Source organism: Odocoileus virginianus, chromosome 23 (genome assembly GCF_023699985.2).
Source record: "Odocoileus virginianus isolate 20LAN1187 ecotype Illinois chromosome 23, Ovbor_1.2, whole genome shotgun sequence".
NCBI lineage: Eukaryota > Metazoa > Chordata > Mammalia > Artiodactyla > Cervidae > Odocoileus > Odocoileus virginianus.
In genome coordinates, this window is record NC_069696.1 from 17,812,963 (window position 1) to 17,823,981 (window position 11,019).

The following is an 11,019-nucleotide window of genomic DNA, read 5'->3' on the forward strand; positions in this document are numbered from 1 at the left end:
AAGATCCTACATGCCAGTTAAGCCCATACATCACAACTACTGAGGCCCAAGTGCCTAGAACCTGTGCTCTGCAAGAAGAGAAGCCATGGCAATGAGAAGCCCGAGCACCACGACTAGACAATGCCTGCTCACAGCAATGAAGACACAGCACAGCCATAAATAATGTTTGCTTTTAAATTATATATTGATAATATATATTATTACATTAAAATTATAAAGAACTGGAAGGGAAAAGATTCTGGAGGAAAATATATTCCACCAAAGTTCTTGGAAGTCGATGAAACTCAAACCCATTTTCCTTTTCATAATCTTGGGTGAAAGCACCCTCACCCCCGAGAAAGATACAAAACTCAGAGCACTGTCTCCTCAGCTGACCTCTGTCCTGCCCCCCCGTAGTCCCCCCACCCCAGGCTTTCAACAAGCCCTGATTTTTCTCCCACCTTCTCTCTCTGGCTGCTGCTACCTGAGCTCAGCTTCCAGGGTCCCTTGGTTACTGCTTCCATCTCCCTCAAGCTCCATTCCATCCACTCACTCCCTGACCTGTTCTACTTCTTCCTCTTTGCCAATTTTTTTTTCCACTGCACTTCACCTGTTTTTGAGGGTGTAGACTGTTCTAGGTCCTCTTTGCTACTCGCAGGCTATCTTTCATCGCAAAAAGGAGTTTCTCATTGCAGAGGCGTCTCTTGCTATGGAGCACGGGCTCTAGGGGGTGAGGGTTCAGGCGTTGTGTCTCACTGGCTCTAGAGCACAGGCTTAACAGTTGTGGTTCATGGGCTTAGCTGTCCCACAGCATGTGGGACCTTCCCAGACCCAGGATCAAATCCGTGTTTCCTGCATTGGCAGGCAGATTCTTGACCACTGAGCCACCAGGGAAGCTCTCCCCCTTTTTATTAAAATTAAATTCGAGAAACATTATTCAGTACCTAGATCAGGAATGATGCCATGGATGTCATTCTCTGGATTTCATACGACTTTGGACATTTCTCACCGGCGACTTTCTAAATGAAATCACCTGCGATGTCTTCTCCACAGAATATCTCCCTGACATTTCCAGGCAAAGACAAGCCGTTCCCCCCAGCATGCTGGTGAATTCATATTGCCCTTGAACCCTCATCACATTGCTGAGATTACTGAGACTATATTGCCATCACATCTACCAGCTGTGAACCCCTGGTGTCTTATTTATCTTGTTTCCCCAGAATCAATCCCAGACCTTGATAGATTATAGCCATTAAATAAGAACAGAAAATGAGATGGTCAGAGTTAAGAAAGGAAAATATCATCTGGGGGTTTTGTATACTTAGATGGGTCTAGCCACTTGCAAAGATAAAATTCAAAGGCTCTTGATCATGGTTAGATCAACCTGGTAAGTCTCTAGCGGAGACCAAAGGTCTCTCCCTACCTTCAGCGGCATCCTAACCAATTGTTTCATAAATACCCTGGATGAAGGTATAAAGAGCATTTGAAACAGATTAGCAGAAAAACTAACTAACTGCTGTGAGGGACCACTAATACATAGGATGTTAGAATAATGTTGCAAAATTATCTCAGCTTTGATCAATAGGCCCAAACTAAGAAGATAAAAACTCACAGGAATAAATGTAAACAGTACCCGCCCCCGTAGTGACCTTATCCACTAGTCGATGACACAGATCTGGTTTAGCAGCAGCTCAGATGAAAAACTTCTAGCAATTCTCACAGCCTTTGAGCAAGGAAAGAACCCAGCAACTCTCCAATATGAAGACTCTCAAGTTTTTTTCTAAGCAACAGAACATTGTCATCAATTAGAATTTCACACAGAGGCCAAGGAAAGAGTTGTTTCAAAGGTACTGCTCTGAGGAGGCATAGACAAGTAGGCCATCACCTCTTGCTCCCACCTTAGGAAGGCTCCCTAAGGCATCTACCCAAGATTCTAGGCTCCGCTGAGCACTGTTTGAAACAACTGATTGGAATCATCTGTTTGCTCAAAGGTGGAGTCTTGGTAAATTCTACACAGCTAGCTAGTGTCAGAACTCCTTCAATCCTTCACCCAGCTTTACATTTGCTTGCTTTTAGTTTTTATTGCTTGTGTCCCTCTCTGGCATTATACTCTCCATTTGCCCATTTGTTCATAACCCGCCCCCTCGCTAGAGGTCCACTGTCTGTTCTGCTCACAGGTGACCCCTGTGCACAGTACAGGTGGGAGTAAACACTTTTGGGGAAGATGAATGAAAGAGCAGGAGAAGAACCCAGATGCCCTGACTCCCACCCAGTACCACTCTCCCAGTGGTGTGTCCCAAAGAGCAATAACACAAGTCAAGGTCGTTAGGCAGCATAAGAAGGTGGTGTCCTCCCAATGTAAAAGTGGGCAGAGGACCTAAACAGTCCTTTCTCCAAAAGAGATATACAGATGGCTGATAAACACATGAAAAGAAACTCAACATCACCCATGATTAGAGAGATACAAAATTAAAACTACAATAAGGTATCACCTCATACCAATCAGAACAGTTCAGTTAGTCAGTTCAGTTGCTCATTCGTGTCCAACTCTTTGCAACCCCATGGACTGCAGCACGCCAGGCCTCCCTGTCCATCACCAACTCCCAGAGCTTCCTCAAACTCAAGCCCATTGAGTCAGTGATGCCACCCAACCATCTCATTCTCTGTCGTCCCCATCTCCTCCCGCCTTCAATCTTTCCCAGCATTTGGGTCTTTTCAAATGAGTCAGTTCTTCACATCAAGTGGCCAAAGTATTGGAGTTTCAGCTTCAACATCAGTCCTTCCAATGAACATTCAGGACTGATTTCCTTTAGGATGGATCTCCTTGCAATCCAAGGGACTCAAGAGTCTTCTCCAACACCACACTTCAAAAGCATCAATTCTTTGGAGCTGAATTTTCCTTACAGTCCAACTCTCACATCCATACATGACTGCTGGACAAACCATAGCCTTGACTAGATGGACCTTTGTTGGCAAAGTAATGTCTCTGCTTTTTAATATGCTGTCTAGGTTGGTCATAACCTTCCTTCCAAGGAGTAAGTGTCTTTTAAGTTCATGGCTGCAGTCACCATCTGCAATGATTTTGGAGCCCAAAAAATAAAGTCAGCCACTGTTTCCACTGTTTCCCCATCTATTTTCCATGAAGTGATGGGACCAAATGCCATGATCTTAGTTTTCTGAATGTTGAACTTTAGGCCAACTTTTTCACTCTTCTCTTTCACTTTCATCAAGAGGCTCTTTAGTTCTTCACTTTCTGCCATAAACATGGTGTCATCTGCATATCTAAGGTTATTGATATTTCTCCTGGCAATCTTGATTCCAGCTTGTGCTTCCTCCAGCCCAGCATTTCTCATGATGGACTCTGCATATAAGTTAAATAAGCAGGGTAACAATATACAGCCTTGACGTACTCTTTTTCCTATTTGGAACCAGTCTGTTGTTCCATGTCCAGTTCTAACTGTTGATTCCTGACCTGCATACAGATTTCTCAAGAGGCAGGTCAGGTGGTCTGGTATTCCCACCTCTTTCAGAATTTCCCACAGTTTACTGTGATCCACCCAGTCAAAGGCTTTGGCATAGTCAATAAAGCAGAAATAGATGTTTTTCTGGAACTCTCCTGCTTTTTCGATGATCCAGCAAATGTTGGCAATTTGATCTCTACTTCCTCTGACTTTTCTAAAACCTGCTGGAATATCTGGAAGTTCATGGTTCACGTACTGTTGAAGCCTGGCTTGGAGAATTTTGAGCATTACTTTACTAGCATGTGAGATGAGGGCAATTGTGCTGTAGTTTGAACATTCTTTGGCATTGCCTTTCTTTGGGATTGGAATGAAAACTGACCTTTTCCAGTCCTGTGGCCATGGATGAGTTTTCTAAATTTGCTGGCATATTGAGTGCAGCACTGTCACAGCATTATCTTTCAGGATTTGAAATTGCTCAACTGGAATTCCATCACCTCCACTAGATTTGTTCATAGTGATGCTTCCTAAGGCCCACTTGACTTCACATTCCAGGATGTCTGGCTCTAGGTAAGTGTTCACACCATCATGATTATCTGGGTCATGAAGATCTTTTTTGTACAGTTCCTCTGTGTATTCTTGCCACCTCTTCTTAATATCTTCTGTTTCTGTTAGGTCCATACCATTTCTGTCCTTTATTGAACCCATCTCTGCAGGAAATGTTCCCTTGGTATCTCTAATTTTCTTGAAGAGATCTCTAGTCTTTCCCATTCTATTGTTTTCCTCTATTTCTTTGCACTGATCAGTGAGGAAGGCTTTCTTACCTTGCTATTCTTTGGAATGCTGTATTCAAATGGATATATTTTTCCTTTTCTCCTTTGCTTTTCAATTCCCTTTTTTTCACAGCTATTTGTATGGCCTCTTCAGAAAGCCATTTTGCTTTTTTACATTTCTTTTTCCTGGGGTCTTGATCCCTGTCTCCTGTACAATGTCATGAACCTCCATCCATAGTTCATCAGCATGGCCATCATCAAAAAATCTACAAACAATAAATGCTGGAAAGGGTGTGGAGAAGAGGGAACCTTCTTGTACAGTTGGTAGGAATGTTAATTGATATAGCCACTATGGAGAATAGTATGGAGGTTCCTTAAAAAACTAGGAATAAAAGTACTATATGACCCAACAATCCCACTACTGGGCATATAACCTAAGGAAACCATCATTGAAAAGGACACATGTTTCCCAATGTTCATTGCAGCACTATTTACAATAGTCAGGACATGGAAGCAACCTAGATATCCACTGAAAGATGAGTGAATAAAGAAGTTGTGGTACATATATAACAATGGAATATTACTCAGCCATAAAAAGGAATGCATTTGAGTCAGTTTCAATGAGGCTGATGAACCTACAGCCTATTATACAGAGTGAAGTAAGTCAGAAAAATAAATATCATATATTACCTCATATATATGGAATCTAGAAAGACAGTACTGATGAGCCTATTTGAAGGGAAGCAATGGAGATGCAGATGTAGAGAAAAGACTTATGGACATAGGGAGGGAAGGACAGGGTAGAACAAATTGACAGAGTAGGACTGAAACATATATATTAGCATATGTAAAATAGATAGCCAATAGAAATTTGCTATATGACACAGGGAGCTCAATTCAGTCCTCCATGGCAACCTAGAGGGGTGAGATCGCGTGGGAGGTGGGAGGGACGTCCAAGAGGGAGCAGACATATATACACCTATGGCTGATTCATGTTGATGTATGGCAGAAACCCAACACAATATTGCAAAGCAATTATCCTCCAATTAAAAAGAATAAAAATTTTTTTTACAAAGAAGGTGACTGTCCTAAGTAAGGATGAAATGGCCCTATTGCACTCTTCATTGTTCAAGTCATATCAGCAATTCGGTATTAAGTTCTGTAAATGCCATCAAAGAAAGAAGAAAGGAAAGCCAGTGTGGCAGGGCTGAGATATAAATAACATTTGGGAGGCCAACTTTGTCCCAGCATATTACACATTCACATCATTTACTCACCACAATTATGGTGTAAAGTAATTATTATATTCCTTTTATGTCTGAGGAAATGGAGACTTATCAAGTTGAAGTAATTTCTCCAAAGCAACACAGCTAAAAGCCCAGGATTAAACCCCTAGCACGGCCTGTTTCTTCTGCTTCACCAAGATGCCCTGTGGAGGAGGTCCCCAAAAGGGCGAGCTGAGTGTGGAGGGTCTGGATACCATGACCAATGAGATCTCAGCAGGGAGACACCTTGGCATACATGCCGGGCTGGGTGGGTAATGAGAAGATGATAGCAGCAACCAAAGAGAGGAGGGAAGTACTGTGACTCAACGTCACCTGTCAGGGAAGGTGGAGAGGAGACCCCTGGGTGGGTAGAAAGCTGGTCCAAGTCACTCTAAAATCTGTGTGGGTTGGACTACCTGCTCCTTGTGGGGTGGAGACAGTACTTTGCATCCATTCCACATGTTCACACCATCCCTTCATCCCCATATCTTACATGCTGCTGCTTCTCAGAAGCTATGTGAGGGGTTTGTCTTCCTTGGAGTGTGAATACTAAGCAGCAGCCATTTAGAAGAACTGCCCACAAGCTGTAGATGGAATCATTTTTCACAGCTGCTTGGCTTCTATGGTTAAAGAAACAGCCCCAGGCGGAGCAGCTCACCCTGCAGTAAACAGGCACAGATCACAGTCTCAGGACAGTGGGCACCAAGGGGCAAGGCTGGGGTCCAAGTCAGAGACCTAGGCACCAGGGTGGGAGAAGTTGGGCCGCAGGACCCCCTACCCACAGGGCCAGCTTCTAATCCAGTGCTCCACTCCAGGTTGTGGACATAAACTCTTGATCTGGTCTAACACCCAAAAGCCAAGAGCCGGAGAGGGAACTTAGGAGAAAATGGCCTTTCCCCAGCTAGAAGTCTACTGAGATCCTTCCCAAAGGTTGATCCTTGTCCCAAACCCACAAGAAAATCTGGCGTGAGTCTGGGTTTTCAGGAACATGAAAGTGACTGCAAAACCATTGGCTCCACTTGTTGATCCATATGTAATTGTGATGACTAAGAAATGGTTTTCTGCTCTAATGTGAAAAGATAAGTGCACCCAAATGCTCACAGCAGCACTATTTACGATAGCCAAGACAGGAAACAACCTGAGTGTCCACTGACAGATGAATGGATAAAGAAGATGTGGTACACATACACAATGGAATATTACTCAGCCATTAAAAAGAATGAAATAATGCCATTTGCGGCAACATGGGTATAACTAGAGCTTATCATACTAACTGAAGTAAGTCAGACAGAGTAAGACAAATACCATACGAGGCTTATATATGGAATCTAAAATAGGACACAAATGAACTTATTTGAAAAAACAGAAACAGACTTGCAGACATAGAAAACAAATTTAGGATTACCAAAGTGGAAAGGGGGTAGGGAAGGGATAAATTAGGAGTTTGTGATTAGCGGATACAAACTATTATATATAGGATGGATAAACAATGAGGTCCTACTGCATAGCACAGGGTACTATATTCAATATCCTACAATAAACCATAATCTGGGACACAGAGGACAGGGAAGCCTGGTGTGCTGTAGTTCATAGAGTCGCAGAGAGTCAGACATGATTTAGCAACTGAACAACAAGAAACCAGACCAGAAAAGAATATGTACATGTATAATTGAGTCACTCTGCTTAACATCAGACACTAACACAACATTGCAAATCAACTATACTTACTTTTTCTTAATAGGCTGGCTAACAGGAATGGTTTTATGCCCCATGTCCTATGTCACCATCCTCTCACTTTCCCTGGCCCCACCAAGGTACCTCTCTTGAGAGCCCCGGGTTTCCAGCAACATACTCCTTGAATTACGCTTCCCTTGGCTGAACCCATCCAATCAGGACAGGGAAGGGCCAGATGGAGAATTCACAGGGAGAACTGGTGCCGATGGGGAGGTGAGAAGAGCTCAAACGTGAAGGCAGCGCCCTGTCTAGAATGTGAGAGCCACAAGGGTCCTCCAGAGTCGTCTGGTCCAGGGACTGGCAAACTTTCCCACGAAAGGCCAGACAGTGAACACCCTGGACTTCGCAGGCCACATGTGGCTCTGTCACAACCCCTCACCCAGCACTGAAATACCAGAGCATGCACAGACAATACATAAAGGAATGGACATGGCTATGTCCTGTGTCTGGTTATGGACACCTAATTTTGAATTCCAGATAATTTTCACGTATCAATAAAATTGTGTTCTTGGACTTCCCCTGGGAGCCCAGTGGTTGAGAATTGACCTGCCAATGCAGGGGACACGGGTTCCATCCCTGGTCTGAGACGACTCCACATGCCGTGGAGCAAAGAAACCCATCCACTGCAACTACTGAAGCCCGTGCGCCCTAGAGCCCAGTGCCCCACAACAAGAGAAGCCAGTAGAATGAAAAACCAGTGTACCACAACTAGAGAGTGGCCCCTGCTCGTTGCAACTAGAGAAAGCCTACTTGCAGCAACAAAGACCCAGCACAGTCAAAAATAATTTTAAAAAAGAAAAATGTTGGTCTTAAATTTTTTTTTCAATTATTTAAACATATAAAAGCCATTCTTAGTTCACAAAAAACAGGCCACAGGCTAGATGGAGCCTGTGGAGCCACAGTCGGCCAATCCCTGGCCTGGTCTCAGCCCTTCCTGAGCCATGACTCAGGGCAGCATAAGATGGGGGTCCACACGTGTGACTCTGTTGTGCTCTGTGCCCACAGACAGAGGGGTCCTCTGCACCCCCCTCCCTTGAACACCAAGTGCCTCTGCTGCAAGGGTGGCAGCCTGGGACCCACCTGTTGTCCCCTCTGGAGGGAACGCCGGAGCATGACACACACCATGTCTGTCCCACTTCTATACCCCATCACCGGACAACCTGGGTGGCCGATCCCCCTCCCTGGACTCTAACAGAAAGCACACACATGAGAACTCAACGCAGTCATCTCCAAGCCGGCCTCCCTCCCACATCCCAGCCAGCTCGCTGCCTCTCGCTGTCCTGGGACGTTTCAGTCCTGGGACACCCTGGTCCCCTAACCAGTTGGTCCTGCCCACTGCCCTCACCAGCCACCACTGCAGCCACTGGATGTGAAGTCACCAAAGGATAACGACTTCTGGGCAGCAGAAAACGCGAAACGGAAGCAGATGAAGTGTCTATTTTCGTGCAGATGAAGCCGTGGGAGGCTACATGATTCATGTGTGGCATGCTCTCTGAAGACCACGTTTCTCTCATTTTCTGGAAGACAGAGAGTTGGCTTCCCCTGGGCTGACTGGTGAGAATGATGTTTGGGGTTTCCTCTTTTAAAGGGGGGATTTGATTTGGTTTTGCTTGACGTTGTTTGGTTGGTGTCTTGGTTCTGTTGTGCTGTGATTTGTTTCCGAGAGGAGTTGGAGATAGAGTATCAAGAGAGAATGTTGAGCCCATGAATGGTACCTTCTCTCTTCACACAGAGAAAGCTCAAGTGGCCCAAAGTCAGAGTCACATGTCTCGGGATCTGCCAAACACCAGGTGCCTTAGTTAGGAAACTGGTAACGCTTAGACATCAGGGTCTCATGAGACTGCCATTCAAAGATAAGAAAGGAAAAGGGGAGAGTACTGGCGTGGAGGCCTGGTCTCATCCTTGCCATCACATTAAAGAATGTGGCCACTCTCTCTCTCTAGTCGTGCAGGAACCATGGCCCAGAGCCTAATCACCATCCAGCCCAGGGAAGTATTCAGCACTGTTTCCTTCTGCTATTTCCCAGAGCATCCAACACCCAGAGAAGGTAGAGACCTTCAATTAGATATGAGATCACTGGATCTTCTCAGGAGGGCTTCCCAGGTAGCACTAGTGTAGTGATAATGAATCTGCCTGCCAATGTAGGAGATGCAAGAGATGCAGCTTTGATCCCTGGATCAGGAAGAACCGCTGGAGTAGGAAATGGCAACCCACTACAGTATTCCTGCCTAGGAAATCCCATGGACAGACGAGACTGGCTGGCTGGCTCGTCCAAGGGTTTGCAAAGATTCAGGCACCAACTGAGCACACACACACAAGCGCGTACACACACAACCCCCAACCAGGCTCACTCCTCCACACAGACCCCTGAGAGCAGGGATACAACTAGGGCCCCACCACATAAGAGCCCCATGGCTTATCCTCTGGGTAGGACACAGCCTGTGGTTAAGTTTCATGTCCCTTTGGCTCACATTCATCAGATCACATTCAGATTGATTCCACCCCCAGGCTGGTGACTAACATGAATACCGCACAACATCAACCTTGGAAAACTAGGTCTGTTCTGAACAAAGCTGGTGAGAGGGTGCAGCCACCTTCAGTGAGTCTTCCCACCTCTTGCCCACAATTCTATGCCTATTCCTAACACTCTTCATTGTCTTAATACTGGCCTGGCCCTTCCAAAAGAAAACACTTCATCAAAAACCTTTGTAGCATATTCCCTCCCTTGTTATTGTTCAGTCACTGAGTCGTATCCAACTCTTTGCAGCCTCATGGAGCGCAGTACACCATGCTCCTCTGTCCTCCACTATCTCCCAAAGTTTGCTCAGATTCATGTCCATTGAGTCAGTGGTACCATCTAACCATCTCGTCTTCCTTATTCCCCCCAACCTCTTGCCACAAAACAAGGGCTGACAGCCATTGTTTCACAAAAAGGTAAAAAAACAAGGACCTCCCCCCACTAGACATACATTCCCTTTACTTCTTTTAATCTTATTTTATGTATTTATTCTTTCTCTTTTTTTTGCCACACCATGCAATCTATAGGATCTTAATTTCTCGACCAGGGATTGAACCCATGCCCCCTGCAGTGAAAGCGCAGAGTCTTAACCACTGGACCTCCAGGGAAATCCTCCCTTACTTCTTCAGACACAGTTCTCCCCTTTCTGTCCTGTGTTGCCCTGTCTACCACAAGGTTGAAGTTTTCCACCTGTCCTGAGTCCTTTATCACTGTAACTATTCTTTATCATTATCTCTATTGTATGTCCTGGATGTCATTCACTCCCCTACCTCCCACCAAATCAGCTAAGGCAAGAAGGAAAAACAAAAAGCATCAGAAATCACTACCATTTCAATAGCACTTTGTGATAACAGTAGCCTCCCAAAGTCCTTGATGAATTCTGATAACAATCCAATGCAGTAGATATACTCATTTTTACAGGTGAGGACACAGAGGTTCAAAGACTTTATGGCTCATTCAGCTACTAAGTAGAAGAGCCAGAATGGTAATCTTTATTCATCAAACTCCAAGGGCAATGGCATAACTGGGGTACTCCCTAAGAAATCACCTAATGAGAATCTTCAGGAAAATTTGCCTTTTAACAGCAATGTCTTAAAACTAGAGCCTAACAATCCAGCCAATAACACTCTAAGGGGCCATCACCAGCCATGGCTGATGCAGTCATACAGAGAACCTGGGTTCTCTGGGACCCCATATAGTGGGTCCTAAATGTGGGATTTGCTTACTGGTAACACGCAACTAGATAGACAGTCACCAGTGCTGCTGACCATAAAACAAACCATACATGTAAA